Source organism: Capsicum annuum, chromosome 5, assembly GCF_002878395.1.
Source record: "Capsicum annuum cultivar UCD-10X-F1 chromosome 5, UCD10Xv1.1, whole genome shotgun sequence".
In the NCBI taxonomy this organism is placed as follows: domain Eukaryota; kingdom Viridiplantae; phylum Streptophyta; class Magnoliopsida; order Solanales; family Solanaceae; genus Capsicum; species Capsicum annuum.
Window position 1 is genome coordinate 137,703,399 of NC_061115.1, and position 22,482 is coordinate 137,725,880.

Here is a 22,482-nt window from a genome sequence, read left to right on the forward strand (position 1 = left end):
ACAATTATAAAATAATTACAATTCAATAAGTAATCAACTAATTAAATAAAAAAAATATTACCTTTGAAATCTTACAAGTAAAAAACCTACGACCTGGATTTTGTTGGGTCCAAGAAGTCTTCAATAGAGATTTATGACCACATTTACAATATTGAAAATCTTTGTCACAAAAAATAGTGGAAGATGAGTTCGACATTATCAAACTCAGTTGGAAAAAATGAAAAAAATATGCAGAAAAAAATATAAATAATCAAGATGAATTTAGATAGAGAAAAAAAATATGAAGAAGAAAAAAAGATTTGGGAATTTAGTCTTAAATTTTAGGAAGAAGATGAATATATAAGACAATGGGAGAAAATAATCGTTGGGGGCCAAATCAGCAAAGGGTTCAATGAGCCTTAGCTACATGAATTACACGCGAGCAGCCAACAAGGCAAAAAGTGACAAATTGACACATTTGAAGCCGATTTTATTTTACGTGTTTAAAATGAACACTGTCTACTTGATGCCTATTTTATTTTAGGTGTTTAAACTGAACACTTTCAATGGGTTCCGTTTGTTTATTTCAAGTCACTTTCACTTTTTTACATGTCGTGATAATTTTTTATGTCTAATGAAAGTTGAATTTTTATAATGCAATAGATGGTCCATCTGTTGTAACAGATATTCTATATGTTCTGAGATATAATTTATCTGTTGCAACAGGTTAATCATCTGTTGCATCATGTCGATGTTTTTAAGTCTATCCATTGCAACAGTGAGAAGACATGTTTGATAATTTCCAACAGATTACCTACCTATTGCAACATATGTCTAAATCTATTTGATATTTTCCAACAGATGTATCGTCTGTTGCAATAGATACATTATCTGTTGTAATATTTGAATCTAGTATTTCATTTTAATTAATAAGTTCAAATCTAAGGAAAAATTAAAATTCATAGGCAAAATAAAATAAATCGAAGCCTTCAGAAATTAGATGAAATAAATCAACAAATAAATGAAATGTAAAAAAAATTGTTATGGTTACAGATCTCAACAAATACATCAATAATTTAAGAATTGAAGCCAAGAATTTCTAAGGAGGGATGAGGTTATTACTTTGACAGACTCAAGCTATAAATATATCTACTTAATATAGACAAGTTGTTCTTTATCTGGTGCTATGGAATTCTGCTTTGATCGTCATGGATATTTATTGTCGCTTATGTACAATTTTTGCGCTTTTTGTTCTCCGTATTTCCATAAAAAGAGTATCATATTATCAATGTTGTTCAACAGTAGCTTCTACATCCACCTGGAAAGCCAGAATTAATCAATGTTAATTACGGAGATACAACAAAATAGAAAAAAATAACTCATCTGTTCTAGCAAATCAAATAGGTCTTCCTCATATTTTAAATTATCCCAAACAGATTAGATTTTTATTGCAATAGATGAATCAATTATTGGGACAAATTTCTACATGAGGAAGACCTGTATGATAATTTCTAATAGATGAACCATTTGTTGCAACATATGACTCATTTGTTACAACAGATAGGTCACCTGTTGGTACAAATAAAAGCGGTACAAAGAGCTATTTGATTTGCTAAAATGTACAAGACATATGTTGTAACAGATACTTTATCTGATGCAACAAGTTAGTCAACTGTTGCAACAGATGTATATATCTGTTTGATAATTTTTAGCAGATGTGTCATCTAGTGAAACAGATATGTGTTTATTTGTTAGTTGGAACAGACATATATATTCACCTTCTTCAGCTTGTGTTGCTCTCCTTTAGCCATTGTACATTGCTCAATGCAACACACGGACAGAGGAGCTGCAATTTTGCTTTTTTGGATGCTTGATAATGCTTGGAAATTACTTTTCTTCTCCAATTAGCCTTAATATCTAATGGAGTGGATAGATATAAAATTCTCTTTGATGGAATAAAACCCCTCTTAGATGTCAATTCCTTTACAAAAGCAGTCAATGCATTAATAACATTAATCACTACATCATATTTCGCCTTGCAGTCTTGACATTTACATACAGAACATTCACTTGGAGAGGCAAAATATGTATAACCAGTATGATCATACTCATAATGGTTTGTTTTAAATACTATAATAGGAGCATCATTTGCACTAAAAACAGCACCACTACTACCACCAACAGCTCCGCCACTATTAAGACCATCAATAACAATAAGCCCACCCTCCAAAATTACTTTTTTTGTAATAGATATTGCTCCATATAATTCTATTTTCATTCTGTCAATGACCTTAAGGTCCGATAAAGTTTGCACAGACTGTAAAGTATGAAAAAATAATATCTTCAACTCACGATTGATTAGAACTAGCCACGGATGCACAATCTAATATAAATCATTACATATATTAGAATGATGATTAGATTATTCAAAAAAATCATTAATTAAAACAAAAACTTAATTATAATTATACTTACTACATCCTTCGGGGGGTTGAAAAGATCAAGAAATTTTGCATTTTTATCAGTTTTGGCCAACAACCATCTCAAGATTCTTGAATATGAAACTTCTTCCTAATAGTTCATTTGTTGTCTCAAATAAGAAATGACTTCAAACGCCCAAGCCTATAAGATAACGCCAATAAATCAAAATGATTATTGAGAAAAAATGAATTATATCATAATAAAAGAAAGAAACATTTACCATGAAAGCCCATGGAAAGCCATATAAGTTGACTGTCTTTGGCTCTAACAAAGTCAACAAATATTTGATAGTCATTTTAAAGTTTTCATAACTCCAAGAATAGCTATTAAACACCTCAAGATCCTAGAAGAGCTTTATTAAACCAATGCTTATGTTATTGTTAATGTCTCTCATCCAAAGAATACAAACCAAATCAAGCACAATGACTGCTTGTGCTTCTTTGAAATTCTTTTACCTTTCAACGCTTCTATCAAATTTTTATTTTTAAAACTTGAACCAACAATGGACACCAGGTCATCACGATTACACGACTTACCTTTGCCTTTTTGGAGTGTACGGGGTGTTTTTTTAGGTTAGAATATGTATAACATGAGAAGGAGAAGGGGGATAATATTTTAGTCCAGTAAATGTGGCAAACTCCTTCCAACCAAAACAAAAAGGCCTGCCACAGTAATTTATCCACACCTCGTCTATCTTATCTTTGTTTCCATACATAAACCTACGCTTGAGAAGTCCATATACCATTTTCATTTGGAAACAAGCATTGTTGTCCTCCGGCAAATCAAGATATTTTCCAAAGCAACTGTCCCTTAAATAAGCATCCAATTTTGTTCTCAAAGTATTTTTCTAAAGGCATCAATCCCATGGATGACTTAACCACGAAATTATTCGTTAAATTTATGGCACCATCGCACTGTATTCTTATAGGATAACGATCAATACTGAAGGTTTTGACCAACTCTTTGGTGGAAGGGCTATTAGCATTTGTATCATCTCTTTTGAAATATTCCTCCTTCTCGTGTTCATTATATTCTGCTCCTGATTGAGATAATAACGCTTATAAAGCAAGCTCATAGAATGGTGGATGTAGTCTAGCTACTTCACTTGTTTCTTTACTTGAACTTAATTTGGTTTTTGTTATTTTGGGAGCCATATTATCTAAAATTAACAGGAACATAAAAAATATATTATAGTTGATTAATGCATTGTTAAAAAGGATAACAGTAAATCTAACATGCAAAACAGTAAAATAACAGTTGCAATAAATCACACGATGTTGCACCAGGTAGGTTATCTGTTACACCAAATAACTAACCTATTACAATGAATGAGTAATCTATTACAATAATATAAAATATATCACTTATTTTTAAGACAGATGAATGATCTGTGCAACAGATCACACATCTGTTGCAACATATGAGTGATCTATTGGAATAATTAAATAACCTATTACAATGGATGAGTAATCTATTATAATAATACAAAATATATCACTCATCTATTGAGAAAGATGAATGGTCTGTGCAATAGATCACACATCTATTATAGTATATGAGTGATCTATTGGAATAGTTAAATAACTTGTAGCAATGGTTGAGTAATTTGTTGTGATAATACAAAATATATCACTCATCTATTGAGAAAGATAAATGGTTTGTGCAACAGATCACACATCTGTTGTAATATATGAGTGATCTATTGGAACAGATAACTAACCTACAGCAATGGCTAAATAATCTATTGTGATAATACAAAATATATCACTCGTCTGTTGATAAAGATGAATGGTCTATGCAACAGGTTATACATCCATTGCAACATATAAGTGATCTGTTAGAACAGTTATCAACAATCAATATTATTTAGATTTCTTCCAACATAAGGGTCGTATATCGTGACAGATGAATGATCAGTTGGAAAAATCAAGTCTTGGACATATCCTGTTAGAAGAGTTGATAGGATTTTATTCAATAGGAGGTTCATCTGTTGCATCAGATCTTTAATCCGATGGTTCCTCCATTGCATCAGATGGTTAATCTATTATGTTAGATTTTTAATCCAATGGTTCCTCTATTGCATCTGATGGTAAATTTGTTGCATCAAATAGTTATTTATTATAACATATGGTTAATCTGTTGCATCAGATTTTTTATCTAATGGTTCCTTTGTTGTATTAGAATTTAATCTGATGGTTCTTCTGTTGCATCAGATGGTTGATCTGTTGTATCATATGCTAAATTTATTACATCAGATGGTTAAGATGTTGCACCAGATGGATAATCTTTTGGAAAAAAATAGTAACACAATTTTGTTCAACAGAACAACAGCAATATCACTATTTTTACCTAGAACTAGAACAAATCAACCCAGCAACGGGCCAACACGAAAAGCACCAAAATCGTTGTTTTGTTTATATAAACACAAACAACAAAAATCAAACTTCAAATAAATGCAATAAACAACAAAAAATTATAATTCACTTTAAAAAGAAAAGAGAAGAAATACAGAAATTAGGATTTTATTCAGACCGCATGTCAGATTAAAGCAACAATATTGAAATTATTAACCAATACTATAAGAGAAGTTGGCTCAAGTTCTTCGTTTTCTTCAAAACTAAAAAGGCCATAATTTTTTACCTGTGAAAGAAGAAAATGAACGATGAAGAATTCGAAGTTGTTGTGGTCGGAGAGCAAGGCTGCCACGTCAATTGATGGTTAAAGTCAAAAAGAAGCTCAAAGCCCAACTATTTGTTATTGAAGGTTGAAGTCTCCAGGGATTGAAAGGAGAAATTTGCAGAACTATTGGTTGAGAGAAATTGTTGAGAGAGAGGAGAAAGACGATCGATGATTTGAATTGAAGAGGGATGTGGGTTGGGTTGATTTATATTTTTAAAAAGATTAGAAAGTTTTAAGAATATTAATCAAGTCCACAATTAACTTAATCAAGTTTCGTAAGTATGTTTGACCCTTTAAGTTGGTCAATGTCATTAATCCTTCATTCAAGACTTAAAAGACACCGTTTCTTCAATTTTCTCAGGTAAGTAGTTAAAGTTATTTTTTGCATAACAATGTTGAACGAGCAAAATAATCTTAAAATATGGATTAAGTCTTATACCTTAGAAAAGTAAGTTGAAACTTTATTTGATCTAGGTATGCAATCATAATATGTAGCACTTCTAAATCAATTAGAATTTTACCTTATATATAACAATTACATTTAAGTAGTATTTTGATCCAACTTTTAAAAAAGAAACATGATTCTTCAACATTCTTGTGCAGGAGAAATCTACACAAGTCCTAGCAATTTTGGGCTTATGGTGTGGAAAGCGGACTTTGTTGAACCATATGAATTGTTTGGCATAGCAAGTTTGTTTCTGGAGTGATGAATGTTTGGTTATTTATTTAGTAAAATATCTGTAGGGCGCAATTCTGTATATATACAACAAAGTGATTGAGTATATGCTATGCGGGTAAAGTGTTATGTTCTTAAAAAAAAAGAATTCTAATTTTTGGTTGTCTATAAGTATCTCAATGTTTTTTTAAAAAAACTATTGATCAAGCACAAGTTGTTTCTCACAGAGCGAACTATTTTTTGAAAAATACTTAGAAAGACATTTTCAAATAACCCGATTTTAAAAATTTGGTCAAACACTAATTGATTCTCAATAATACTATTTTGAGAAATACTTTAATAAAAATACCCTACAAACACTTTAATGCAATATTTTATACTTCATTATTTTTGTATGCAATTTTTATATTGAGTTGTGACATACATGTAACGCACGTACACTAATCTAGTGTGTGTGTGTGTGTGTATAATAATGACACCAACAATAAATAGTAGTAGTAGTAGAAGTAACAAAAGAATTTTTATTAACTTAAAACTAGGAACCCATAATTAGAGAGTCCTAGATAAACTCTAACTATATAATAATAATAATAATAATAATAATAATAATAATAATAATAAATAGTAGAAGTAAGAATTGTATTACACGCGTCTTGTTGTTGTGTTGTAATAATAATAATAATAATTTTAAAAAAAACATAGTAGTACATAACAGTACACACATAGTAGTACTTCTATTTAAAAAAACGTAATAATAGTAATAATAGTAGCATCACCAATGAAGAGTTCTAAATAAACTTCTACTCTTTCATAAATTTCTCTCTTTTAAAATTTAAATATTATATAATATATCATAATTTATTTAAATATTAAAGTAAAGATAAAACTAAAATTCATGGTTGAAGAGTTCTGAGCAGACGACTCGTCTGTTAAATAAACGTGATAATGATTTACATAAAAATAAATATAATTTTATACATATTGGAATGGTTCAAATTGCTTTTAAACCATTAACTCTTAAAGGGTTACCAAAGACATTTTTAGCTGCTCTCAGAGATGCTAGAAATCTGAACTTTCGACAGTCTCTGATGGGTTCAATTGAATCCATTGTGGCCTATGGTACAGTTTATTTTAATACTCAGTCAAATTTGCAATTATCTTTGACTGATGTGAATATACTTGATGCTTTGACATCAAATATAAAAATGCATGGTTATAATTATGCGCCTGGATCTGAACTTATATGTTTATCATACAAGATTTATTATTGATTGTTGTCTACTTTAAATCCTCGATGTAAGTTATACGATACATCAGATCAGACTATATTAGTCGAAACTAATTTTGCAAGGTCTAAGGTCACTACTAGAAGACCTATTAAATGAGATGAAATTGATTATCCCATGACATGGACCTTAAATTCTATTGTATCTCCGAGTCAGGTTACAAATGACCTGACAAATAGCGATCTTTCGCATGTTACATAGGATCCGAATGGGCGGATATGTATTCAGTTTGATGATAATTCTACTGTTTATAATAGACATTCATTTTTTATGCCTAAATTATTACCTGCTATGCATCATATTTCTCATATAGAACCATCATATGGTCCAGCTAGAAGCCGTGCTGCTTCTTTGCATACAATTGATTCTACTCCTACAAGATTTGTAGAAAAAATTAAGATCAATCCTCGAACAAATATTGTTCAAGATAACGATAATATCTCTTATAGAGATATTCCTACTGCTTTTGAAATGAACTTTGATTCAAATGATATTTGATGATTCCACACCAAATTAATTTTAGTCCTGGATCCCAAGTAAGGAATTATATTAAAACATATTTTTTTAATAAAAAATGGAACCAGTTTAGAATTTGGTTTTTTAAGACTTATAGTCCCGATGAATTGCATAATATTTCTCAAGAATTCTATGAAGTTTGTGCCTTACATAATCAAATTATGCATTTTTTCCTTGATTTATGATCACTTATTTACCTGTATACATAAAGGTTTTAGAACGGTCTTATAAAGATATAAGCGGTAATATTGCTAAAGTTATTTACCCGCCACAGGCACCTTTCATTTTATCTAATAATACAGGTATCACTTTCTCTGCTTTTTAAAAATTCATTGATAATGAAGTTGCAAAAGTGAGCATCACCAAAATTTATAATCTTATTTCTCAAAATAATTATTTGAGCTTGTATGTTAAAGTCTTAGGAGAACATATCAGTTCTCTTGATAAAAAGCTTGATGAATTAACTAATTTGGTTAAAAATCTGAGTACTAGTTCAAAATCAGCTGATATTGCCTCCTCTTCAGGAATTAAGTTAGAAGATTTAACAACTAATACTAGTATTCAAAGGCCTCCCGATATTCAGGGATTTCAAATCAGTTCTCCTTTAAAGGATTTTGAAGAGCTTCTTGATAAAAAGCTTTCTAGTTTGAATATTAAACCTATTGATTTATCAAATGATTTTGCTGATCAATTAGAAGCAACTTCTAATTTAAAAAATCAGACTAAATAAGAGCTTAATAAACTCAGGGGGATGATTAGAAAACAATCGGATAAAAATCCTAAATATGTTGATTTACCTCATATGGAAACTTATTACTATCCAAGACTGACTCCTCAAGATGTTCTGATAGAGGAAAGGGACTGGAATTAGACTAATACGTCTTATAGTGGTTCTGATATATATATATGAATGGAATCTAGATAGTTTAATTGATAGGCAATTAACTATTCTTGTGCACCGCATGGTGATGTATTCAACAGTGTGCAGTGCAACTAGTGAAAGAAACACAGATAAAATTATCTGTAAAATGATAATTGTTGGTTTTACTAGCCAACTTTATGACTGGTGGGATAATTTTCTAACTACTAAACAAAAGGTTGTTATTGTTAATACCAGAGCTATTGAGGCGGGGGTTGATAATCTAGGTAGAACCGTACTAATAAATAGGGAAGATATTGTTTATACTCTCGTTCTTACTATCTTATAACATTTTAATGGTAGATTCACTAATCAGTATGAAATTGTCTGAACCCTCCTAAACGGTCTTAGATATAAAACTCTAGGAGAATTTAGGTGGTATAAAGACATCTTTATGAGTCGGGTTATGGAATTACCCAAAAATAGGTATGCTCATTGAAAGACTAAGTTTATAGACGTACTTCCTCCATTATTTGTTGAAAGGGTAAGAAAGCCTCTTAGAGGTTCTTACGGTGAAATTCCATGGGGCAAATATACCTATGGCAAATTGATAGGAGTTTGCACAAAAGAAGTATTGAATTTGTGCAATGAATTAAAGCTATCTAGACAGCTTAAGATAGATAAGCTAAAAGAGTCATCTCAATTAGGAGATTTTTGTACTCAGTTTGGTGTACCTGAACCAACCTTTTCTAAGAAAAAGACCATAAATATTCTAAGGATGAAAATCCTTATAGGAAGAGGAGGTCAAGATATAGATCCAAAAAAGAGCGTGAAGCTAGGAAAGCTTATCGCAAGTCTACCAGATTTATAAAAAATAGATCTAAGTAATATCTTGCTAAAATTAAGTGTTACAAATATGGTAAGTTTGGACATATTGCTCCTAACTGTAAACTTGAAAAGTTGAAGTCTTTAGAACTTGATGAAGACCTTCATTATAAAGTTTATGCCGTTGGTACTCCGCATCTTCACGGAGAATTCTAACGTAACGAGCAGAGGTAGGGCGCCTAGTCGGAAAAGCCGTGAAGTCGCAGCTCAAGCTCAACGGGAAATCGAAAGGCATCATCCAAGGGTTCTTTTCTCTTTTCTTGTCCCCTCTCCTGTGAAAGAAAGAGGTTGATGCACCCAGCTACCCAGAATAAGCCCTAGCCCAGCTACTGATTGGAAAGGTTTAAATAAGAGCTTTTGAAGAAAAAAGAGATGCATCTTTCTTTTCAACAAGAGGAATCACAGCTGATTGTTAGAGCATTGAGAGGACCTTTCCCTAGTACGAGAGGACCGGGAAGGACAACTCAAAGAGTGATTGAGTCCGACTCAAGCGAGTGAGACCTTTCCTTACTGACTTTCCTAGTTTAGATAGCGTATTGAGGATTATTATACACTTCAGGATAAGAATCTGATTATAATTCTGAATCTGAATCAGACAATGAAGTCGATTTACTTGATTTATCTGATAGTGATAAAAATATTGATACTACTTGTTCTGATTGTAAAGGACATACCAACACTAGTGATGATGCATTTTATAAATTGCAATCCCAATTTGAAGATTTAAATATAAAAACAATTACTTCTGATAATGTTTTGGAACTCTTAAAAGAAGTTTCGGATGAGAAACTATGTGTAAAAATTATTAATTTTCTACTAGTTCAAAACCTAGTACGTCTAAAACTATTGATAGCAATTTTCTTGAACCAATGAAAAATTCTAATTATTTTATGCCCTACTCTGTAACAGACGTTAATAAGCGTTTTGCAATGAGTTCTACCCCTAGTAAAGTTACTTCTTTTGATGACTTAAAAACTGAAGTTGAAAACTTGAAAAAAGAGATTAAATCTCTTAATCTTTTATCAAATGATTTGTGATCACGGGATTTCGCTAATTGAGGAAGATATTTCTCCTACTAAAATTTCCAAAGGAAAAGAAAAAATTCCTAATAAAAATGAGGAAGATGATATTCTTCAAAAATCTCTTGATTTAAAGAATGATTACTTTCTAGATATGATGCATATTGTTACTGCTCATAAATGGTACATTAAATGTGATATTTTAATTAATAACCAGTTTTCTATAACTAATATTACCATGATTGACCGTGGAGCGGATGTTTGCGGCATTCAAGAAGGGTTAATCCCTACTAAATATTTTCAAAAGACTACTCATATGATTAAATCTGCATCTGGACATGCTCTTAATATACAATATAAATTACCAACTACTCATATTTGCCAAAATAAAGTTTGCATTCTGCATTTCTTCTTCTTGGTGAAAAATCAGTTATACCCTCTAATTATACTTGGAATTGCTTTTACTACTGTAATATACCCTGTTACTCGTCTTGATTGTAAAGGATTTACTGCTACATACAAGAATAAGGAGATATCTTATTCCTTTGTTACAAATCTCGTAACTAGAGATATAAATGCTTTAATTGATATGGAGCAAAAACATGTTTATTTTTTACAGTTTGAACTTTTTAGCATGAATATTTATGATACAATGAAATCTGCTAAGATACGGGAAAAAATTAAATTAATTTCTGAATAAATGGCTATTGATATTTTTGTCGATCACCCTAGTGCTTTTTGGAATAAGAAAAAGCACATTGTCACTCTTCCATATGAAGATAACTTTTCTAAGGATGATATCCCATCCAAATCACGGCCTTCTTAAATGAATGCCGAATTGGTTGAATTCTGCAAAAAAGAAATTGATAATCTGTTAAAGAAGGGTTTGATAAAACCTTCGAAATCCCCTTGGTCTTGTACTACATTTTATGTTAATAACACTGCAGAAAAAGAACGTGGTATTCCTAGGTTAGTAATAAATTACAAACCCTTGAATAAATATTTAAAATGGATTAGATATCTTATTCCAAACAAGAAGGATTTACTGGAAAGATTATATAACGCCAACATAGTTTCAAAATTTGATTTAAAATATGGTTATTGGCAGATTCAGGTGTTTAAGGAACATACTTACAAAACTGGTTTCAATGTTCTTTTTGGGCAATATGAATGGAATGTTATGCTATTTGGTTTGAAAAATTCCCCTTTTGAATTTCAGAAAACCATGAATGATATTTTTAATCCTAATATGGATTTCATTATAGTTTATATTTATGATATATTAGTATTCTCCAAGACATTTGAATTGCATATTAAGCATTTTGATATTTTTAAGAAAATGGTGATACAAACTGGTTTGGTGATATCTAAACCAAAAATTAGTTTATTTCAAACAGATGTTCGATTTTTAGGACATAACATTTCTTAAGGGAAGATTACTCCTATACAATGATCCATTGATTTTGCATCTAAATTTCCTAATGTTATTATAGACAGAACTCAATTGCAGAGATTCCTGGGAAACTTGAATTATATTTCCCCTTTTTATAAAAACTTATCTCTTGACTTAGCCCCTTTATATGACAGGCTAAAAAAGGATCATAAAGGTTTTTGGACTGATAATCACACAGATCTTGTTAAACGTATTAAACAGTGTTAAAACTTTGCCCTGTTTAACTTTAGCCAATCCTACATGGCAAAAAATTATTGAGACGGACGCGTCTTATATAAGTTATGGAGGAATACTGAAATAGGTTAATCCCCATGACAAATCCGAATACTTGATAATATTTCATTCCGAAAAATGGACTGAAACCCAGAAAAAATATGCTAGTGTGGCTCATGAAATGCATACAATTGTTAAGTGTGTTTTGAAATTTCAAGACGATTTATACAATTAATTTTTTTTTATAAAAACTGATGCTCAATCTATAAAATACATGTTTGATAAAGACTTTAAACATGATACTTCAAAATTTATATTTGCAAGGTGGCAAGCTCAATTAGCCCCTTTTGACTTTGAAATTCATTATAAAAAAAATTGATAATTCCCTCCCTGATTTCCTATCTAGGGAATATCTAAATTAAAAATGAATTTTTATACTTCTTTTCTTACTGAAAAGACCATGATCACCATCTTAAAGGTAATATCGTTATACAGAGATTTACAAAATCTTATAATTGAAGAAATTATCCATGATTTGGTTGAAGAAGAATTTTATGTCTATGATTATGAAGAGGTCAGAGTAATTTTTTATGAACATGGATTCGATATATCTACCTTAAACTAATTGTTTTATTTGCAGTATGGATCTTCCATGGCAATTGGCCAGAGAAAGAGATAGAGGCAAATCAGGAGGAAAATTTCCTCTGAGGGAAGATCCTCTCCAGGAAGATCATATTCTCAAGGATCGTCATATGAATCCTCATCTAATTCTCCAGTTATACAAATGGGAAACAAGAGTTTAATAAAGTCTAAATAATGCAAAAAGACAAACCATCGTCATCTCTTTCAATTCATATGGAAGATATTTCAGAGGACAGTCCATTATATGGACAGTTACAGGCATACCTAGCCTCACAAAAGCAAAGTTATACATTTGCTTCTATAGCTAAAATAGAAGACAACAATGATATCAAGTCCTACGAAAAAATAGAAAACAAATAGATGATATTACTTGTTGAAAACTCTGAGATTCAGAGGAGAGATGAACCATAGAAGATATTCAGAAATATTTAATGAATAACTTATATTTACTGGGTGAGTCATTTAAATCCCGTACATATTATGAGACTATTCTCACTTCTACAGGTAGTACAGATTTTGAGCACTTTACTGGGTATAATATAGAAGAGAATGTTTATAACTTCTCAAAACTTATTATTAAATGGATTATATCCATTGAAGATTGGGGGATGACTACAATGACCGAAAGACAGATCAGTCTTAAAGGATCTCGTATAAATTTTACTTATTGGGATTATATCTAGGCCTTTGATAAAGTGTTTTTTTATAATAATGATCGACATAAACATTCTTGGTTTATGAAAATATGTGCAAAGATAACCAATTCCTAACTGGTTTTTGAACTGGTGGTCATACCACAGTCCAACTACCAAGATATTACCGGATCAATTTCTTTAAAACTAAACGGGCTATATCACTCAGATCATATCTGCAATCTCAAAAAAAATTGATCAAATCTACTTCTTTATTGAATTTTCAATTCTATGGATACACAAATGGGCTCCAGAATTGGGATTCACAGAAGAGCAGATCCCTTGTCTATAAAAGGTATTTTATAATATTTTTTGGGATAAACTAATAAGAACAAATCCCAAAACAAAACTTTTACATGGATAAGAACTTCTGGACTCTATTAAAATTAAAGTTTAGGAATATGCAGCAGCCTCTCAAAAGGAAATTATTGAGGACAGTGCGATTAAGCACATTCCTAGAAGGATTTCCGTGCAAGACGAAGATAGAATTAAAATGATAAAAAAATACTTGGAAGAAGTTAAAAGAAATCTACTTCAAACTGTTAACCAATATGATAAGTCAGACACTTCAATGAAGAGTGTCACTAGCGATGATATCGCCAAAGAAGATATTCAGAACTCTCAGCTTATTCCCTCAGATAAGACACTATCTGACGATGGCACTAGACAAATGGAAGAATTCAATAGAAAATTAAAAGGGAAAGATAAAATATAAGTTATACTATTTACACAGTAATTTCACTATGCATGAGACCCGTATGTGGGGCTCATATTACTGTTCATACTATTTACACAGTAAATACGTTGTGCAAGGGACCCAAATGTGGGACCCATATTACTGTTCATAGATTCTTTTCTTTTCCTATATATAGAAGCCTTCATTTATTAGGGAAGGCAGAAGAATTTTTTTTTTAGAATTCTCTCTCTACTTGTAAATTGCTCTCTTATTTTGGAGTATGAATAAAGATCATGAATAAAGATCACTGTAAAATACTATTTCGGCCTTGCTTTCAGCCATTAAAGGTATTTTAATTGTTCTTTTATTTTAAGTTATTTACTTACTTTCTCTCTCTCTCCGGTCGTGGCTATGTCCGGTTAAATAGTTTTCACATGGAGATCTAACTTCGCTTACATAATAACTATGAAAGATCCAGACTCTATCAAAATATAAAGGAATTTCTCTATAGTTTCTTAGTTTAGTTCCGAGATGGTGGTACATTCAAAGTTAGTACTGTTTTTGTTGGCTTTGTCTTAGTGACTACGTCCAGCAAGCCGTGACTCTTAAGCCCGTTAAAGATGAAAGAAAAGGGCATCCTTTTTCACGGTTAGAATCGCTAGACACATGGGCTCAACTCAAGTATGTATTAAATTCTGATAGTCCCTTTGCTCGGGTAAAGATTAATACTTCTATACATCCAATAAGCTGTAAGAAATTCTCGTATATTTTGATTCTTCCAATAGTAGAGGTCTGGATGGCCGCGTTGATTACCACCAGCCCTCATATCCTGTTGTCACACCCCTTTTTCGCCTAGGAATCCGAGTCGAAGGGTTTTTTCAATTAAAGTGACGATATTGAATAGGAATTAATTTATTTATTTTTAGAGTCGCCACTTGAAATCGAGTTATGGTGTTCCAAGTCACCTTTTTGAATCCCCAATCAAAAGAAAATAACTCTTTATTAGTCTGTGAAAACAGAAGATCGGGTAAGGAATTCTGTTGACCGAGGAGAAGGTGTTAGGCACCCCGCGAGTCCCGTGGTTCCAGCACGGTCACTTTTATTGACTTATACTTAAACTATTTTGCTAAATTATGTTAAGGGCTTAGATTTGCTCATTTTTAATATCTAAAATTTATCTGTTATTTTATATCAAATAAATCAATAAAATTAATTTTTAGAAACATATTTGTCAAGGTGCATTAAATTTCTAAAAAAGATGTGTATGCCGCATTCTTCAATTGAGACGAATGTTTTAAAACGAGTCTAAAATTTGTCTAGCATTAAAGGCGTGCCTACTTGAAATACTATTTAATCTTAAGTAAAATTTAATTAAGCGATTAGTTAATTTAACAAAAATAATTATCTTAATTTATTAATAATAACAAATAAATTAAAATAATAACAATAATAATAATAATAAATAATAATAATAATACCCTAAACTAATTAGATTATTTCTACTTTTGATATAATCTCCAAATTTATATATATATTTCTTAATTAATATAAAAACTAAAATACTATAAAACCAATATAGTCAACTTAATAACTTTTCTTATCACCATAAATAAAGTTCAACATTAAATCAAAAAGAGACGGTGTCCTCGTCGGTGTCCGAAATTTGCTGGAAAAAGGGGGTTATCGGCATGGAATGTTTGGCCATCATATTTGAAGTTTTTCGATGGAATAATAACGGAAGTGATGGTGAGGGGAAATACCGGTGGTTTTTCACCGGTTTTGGAGAAATTTTTATCAGATTGGTGACAGAAAGTGAGGGAGTAGGAGCGACGGCAAATTTGGCAATTTGGTTCGTCAGTTGAATGGCGTTTGTTTTTTATCTAGCTGAAGGAAGGGATGGCGGCTGTGACGCTATTTTTGCCATTATCTTGACACCGGAACCGACCACAGGGATTGGATTTTGGTCGAGGGAGCCCGATGATGGGCAGATCTGATTGTTGGTTCGTCAAAATTGACCACTGGGTTGAATTTGTGGAGTTTTTCAGTGAAAAAGGCATTTTCCGGCGAGATCTCATCGCCGAAAAAGTAATAGACGTGGTTGTGGAATATTTGGTTGGGGTTCCGCACATTTGTCTATTTTTTTTTTGCTTTTCTTTTCATCGTTTTTACTCTTTTGTGCATGCCTATGTGTGTTGATGTGTGTTGTAAAAATACAATGTTGATGTATGCAGTATATTTTTGAATATGACTATTTCTCCTTATTTTCTTTTACTGATATATTCTTTCTTCACTGTCCGTGCATCCAATGTGTATACATTTTTTATTTTTGACATTAAATACATACATATGTCAATGTATTGCTATATTCGTTTTTCATAATTCAACACACTAAATAAATAATATCACATATCATCAATCATTAATATAAATTTGATAATAATTTGATTCACTAAAATATTTCATATAATGAATAATGCAAAATTGAAATAGAACCTGTTAATATATTAAAGTAAAATTCAAACATCGTCACCGAAAACTTTGATAAGAACTCCAACTTCAAATTTTTTTTCTTTTCTTCCTTTTATATGATGTTTTTGTTTTCCCTCTGATTTTTCTCTTCTCTTTCAGTGTTTTTCTTTTCAGTCTGCAATATAGTGTAGCATGATGTCTGCTAGACTAATCTACGTATATTTATTCTGGGATGGGAGAAGTCCTTAAATAGAAGAATTCTTTAGAGAAAAGTGTGGGGGGAACAGTCACTGGTTATTTTGAATTTGATTTTTTTTAATTGTATATATAGAAGATAATAATAATAACAAATTTATTTTAGTTATTTATTTTTTAACTAAAAATGAATTAAAAATAAAATAAGAGTTAAAATAATATCGGACTAAATATGAATATTTAATATTGAAATATATATATATATATTAAACTCGGAGAGAGTCAAAATCACGTGTCTATATTTTGCCCCTCTTTGTTTGAAATCTCGAAGAGTTTTTATACAAAGAAGTAGACAAAGAGATGATTTTTGACCCTCCAATTATTCAAAAAGTGAAGATAAAATAAAATAAAATAAAAAATGTGATCGAGTCCTGGTTTCGGACCGCCTACATATCCCGGATTATAAAGAAATCAGGTCACGTAGAGTTCAATGGTAAAAAGGTGAGAGAAAGAGATAAAGGTCGAGTGAGGTTCGATCAAGTTTTCGGTTCACGACTTTTGTTTTTTACATCTAAATGATTCGCAAAAACAAAAAATGAAAAATACAAATGAAAGATGCAATTTCTCTAGAATCTTGATTTGAATTTTCATGACTTGAACTTGAAAATTCACCCTATTCTTCATGCTGACTCCTGATTTGCTTTTTTTTTTTCTCTTCACCTTGTTCGTTAGGTGGGCTCCTAATTCGTTACTTCTTCACCCTGTTCCTTAGGCAGACTCCTGACTTGCTATTTCTTCACCCTGTTCTTCAGGCGGGCTCCTGAACTTTTTTTTCTTCACTCTATTCTTCAGGCGAACTCCTAAACTTTTTTTTTCTTTACCTTGTTCTTCAGGCGGGCTCCTGAACTTACTTTTTCTTCACCCTGTTCTTCAGGCGGGCTTTTGGACTTTCCTTTTTCTTCACCCTGTTCTTCAGGTGGGCTCCTAGACTTTTTTTTCTTCACCCTGTTCTTCAGGCAGGCTCCTGGACTTACTTTTTCTACACTCTGTTCTTCAGGCGAGCTCCTGGACTTTCTTTTTATTCACCCTGTTCTTCAGGAGGGCTTCTGGACTTCTTTTTTCTTTACCCTGTTTTTCAGGAGGGCTCCAGGACTTTTTTTTCCTCATCCTGTTCTTCAGGCGGGCTCCTAGACTTACTTTTTCTTCACCCTGTTCTTCAGGCGGGCTTCGGGACTTTCTTTTTCTTCACCCTGTTCTTCAAGCGGGCTCGTGGACTTCTTTTTTCTTCACCCTGTTCTTCAGGCAGGCTCCTGGACTTTTTTTTTCTTCACCCTATTCTTCAGGCGGGCTCCTGGACTTTCTTTTTCTTCACCTTGTTCTTCAGGCGGGCTCCTGAACTTTTTTTTTCTTCACCCTATTCTTCAGGTGGACTCCTGGACTTTCTTTTTCTTCACCCTGTTCGTCAGGCGGGCTCCTGTACTTCCTTGAGGGTTGATCAAATATTTTATATATTTTTTGATATTTTTTGTTGTTAATTATTGTGATTTACAGTATTTTCTTATGTAGTTTTCGAATAATATATATGAACTCTCTGCTTCACTTTCTGATTTATGTGACACTAATTTCTAATTTGTTATCTGAAGAGTCAAATAATCTTTTTTATATATTTTTAATTTATTTTACTTTTAAATAATATTTGTTATGTCCAATAATAAAGCTTAGAGCCGACATGTTTAATTACCATTCAGCCCTTTATATATGTCACTGGATGGCCCGTGCCCATGAAATGCACGGGCATATCACGTACAGATCAAAAAAGGTATGATGTTGAGAAAAATAGTTTATTTTTTTATTGTTTTGTAGTTGCGAAGAAAAAAAGCAACATCATCAAGCTAATAATGATATAATACACTTTACAGTATGTACATTCATTTGTGAAACAAAATGGTACAATACTTTGTCAAGATTGCTTCCATGAGAGAGGGGGGGATCAATTAAACTATCCATGTTTTTGTAGGATGTCCCAACTAATACAGAAGCGTACCGCTAGAATTGAGGAGAATTTGAATTTTTGACAGTTTTCATACATCATCTTAATATCCACTGAAAAAAGAACAAAACATTAGAATCATAAAATAAAAGACCTATTATTTAAGATTATCAATGTCCGTTAAAATAGAGGAAGATATACAACAATTTTAAAAGTCAACAGATAAGAAGCAAGAGAGCTATGAAGTTCAAAGCAAAAGGAAAAATATTTGAAAAGTACTGCATCATGACGGTAAACCAGAAGTTTAGTATTACTACGGAAATTTTACGTAAGTCCACCCTAAAACATTAACCTAAAGAATGCAGTAGTAATACAATTTTCAGCAGCATTATGCAATCCAAAATATGAACCATTAAGGTTCTTTTAACGCAGTAAGCGGATTACAAGCATAAAATTCCTATAAGAAGCAATTATTTTTTATTCCAAATAAAAATGAAAAGAAAATTATCTTATATTTTGATCAAAGTGAATATGACTGGTGGGTAGATGAGTAAAATTACAGAGGAACATATAAAGGACAATTTAGATGGATTAACCATAGAGCAGGTAAACATTAAAGGTTTTTTGAACTTGTTTCCTCAAATATGTCAATTGTAATTGCTTGAACAAGGAAACATACAATGCAAGCAATCAAGGACAAGAGATTGTTCATTTTAGATCACCATGACAACCTCTAATGTTATACTTAAAATGCATAAACTCAACTACAATACAGACGTATACCTCAAAAACATTATTTTTCTTGAAAGAAGATGGATCATTGACACCACTTGCTATTGAGTTAACTCGAGAGGATGAGTAGTCGAGAACTGTTAGCAAAGTATATACACTGACAGACGGAATATTGTTGTTAAGAGTGGATAATAATTTATGTTGAAACCACAAAGCATTTTCAATAACATACTCCATTGTCAATTACAATATTAACAACATTTGTCCTCAAGTAAAGCAACAATTGTATCATATCATCTGCGTAACGCGAAAGAACCAACTTTTTTTTTGTATTTTGTGCTTTATGATGAAACTGCAATTTCCAAAATTTAGTTATAACAACTAATCCATGAGAAATCTCATTATATAAAAAATATGGATTTAATAAATTTATATTTCTACTGGTTAAATAGCAATATTTTTAAACAAATATTTCAGCACTGCAACCCAAGGAAATAGAGTACCCACTATGCACAAATTGGGCATAAATGAATTCAGGCTACTTCAGTAGAGGGGCACACTAATTGTTTACACATGGGTATCATTTATACCCATAAAAATTAACATTTGAACTATGTGAATGTAATGTATAGTTGGAGAAAAACTCACCAGTTTTATCATTTGAGAAATTTTAACTAACAATTTAAGAGTACTACCCTAAGTATCTCTGACTAATAATAATGAAATCTTAGGATTAAAGAGTATCTCATGACCTTCATTATGAGAAGTCTACAAACTATCCAAACTGCAAGCATTGGTGTCCCTTACCTTCATCAACACCAATACCATATTAAGCACTAGTCAAAATGAATAATGGAAAGGAATCAATAATCTATATGGAAAAGTATTATGGTGCTAACCTTAGATATTCTTCTTTGTATTGCTTTTTCAAGACATTGAATCACTATTTGTTTTCACGTATCTGATTTTGTTGGTGATCCATCCAGATATCTTATGCAGTATTTCTAGTAACAAATAAAGTTTATCATGAAGTCCACAAATATAGAGAGAAAACATTCTAGTTAGATGAAAAGAGACAAACCAATATAAGATTTTTGAAATACATAGGAAAATATAGCACCTCGTAAGTTTTTGGTCCGTCAGCATCTATACTGCTATGAAAAACCAACAAGATGTACAACTCCCAAAGTATTATATATAATACAAATTAGAAGTTTTAGGCAATTGTTACACCAAATTATCATTATTGAGTAATCATTTTCATGCCAATTGACAATATATTTTACCTTTTTGGATCATCCGATTCTTCAATTGTTAAATGTTAATAGTTCTTGTCTACAATCATCAGTTAATTAAGCCTTTCTCTCAGTTTGAGAGGCCACTATGTAGCGACATAATGGCATCTCTTAATTTTTACTATCTCTAAGAACATTGCATAAAAGTTTGTTGATTATAAGCAAATTTTCTGCGACAACAGTTGCAATGTAGCTAATGAAAGATATCAAGCTATGCACTTGTAGTCATCTAATATGTACTTCGTATTAAAAGCAATTCACCCGCACACTTTAACATTCACTAATACTCATCATATTGCATAAAAAATTGGCGAGGTCAACACTTTCTTTAGACAGTACACATTGTCTTCCACTTTCAATTAAGTTAATTAAAAGGTGGCTCATTCCTACCCCCAGTTGAACTTCTTACAAAAGGAGTAGAGAAACAATGTAGATCAGGAGACTAAAATTGAAGAACACCTTTAAAAAGGTCTAAATAAAAATATTATGAAAATAATATATAAGGACAAAACTAATAAATATAAGAAAAAAACAATATGCATGCGTAACCATTTTATTGCACAATAAAAATGAGGACAAAACTAATTAATATAAAAAAAGCAATATGCATGTGTAACTAGTTTATTGCACCGTAAAATTACCGAAATACCGTTGGTAGTCATTTAATAAGGAACAAAAAGATATTTATAAGAAATTACTACCATGTATATTTTAATTACAAAAGTTTAAATAAAAATATTATTAAAATGATATATGAGGACAAAGCTAATAAATATAAGAAAAAAACAATATGCATGAGTAATCATTTTATAGCACCATAAAAATGAGGACAAAACTAATAAATATAAGAAAAAAATATGCATCTGTAGCCACTTTATTTACTATTACTACTTATATAAGTGAAGGTTGGGGTGACTAAAATTACCGAAATATCCTTGATAGTCACGTCAACCTTCACTTATATATAGTAGTAATAAATTTACACATTTTTTATCTGACTACTTTATCATACTCCAAAATGGTGTTATAAAATAAACATTTTCACATAATTGCCGAGTTGTCTTGTTAATTCATTCACGTATATCCACAACTAAAAATCGTTTGGTTGGAAACAAGTTATGCTGGGATTAGTTATATTGAGATTAGTTATCCTGATATTACTTTTTATTAGTTGTTTGGTTTGTGGTACTAAAAACAATATGCATTACATTCTTTTTAAAAATAGATAGTTTATTTACAAAAATATTCTTCACCTCATAGCTTAATTATTTTCCTTCATATTAAACCATACAAAAGAAATTAAAAAGTTACTTTTTTTTAACTTATTAGTTTTTTACCCTAAAAGTATATGTTAAGAAATTTATGTTAATAATTCTTCAACGTGCATGAAGCTGTAACATTTTATGTTAAATTACTTATTTTGTCCTAAATTCTATAAAATATTGATAATCTCATTTTTAGTAAAAAAATTAATCATAAAAAAATGTGAAAAAGAATTACTCTCATTTTTTCATTATTTTTTGTATCATTAATTGGAGAGTCAAATTATATTTTTTAAAACATTAAATTTTCAAATATTTTTAGCTAAATATAAAAAAATAAATTTTTATTTAATAATTAAGCATGTATTAAGTTAGAAAGGAAATGTCAAGATACTTTAATTACTTGTCCATGATAAATTTGTTAGGAAATATGAAAATTTGGAATAAGATTAATAAACATATCTACAAAATAGAAAGACAATA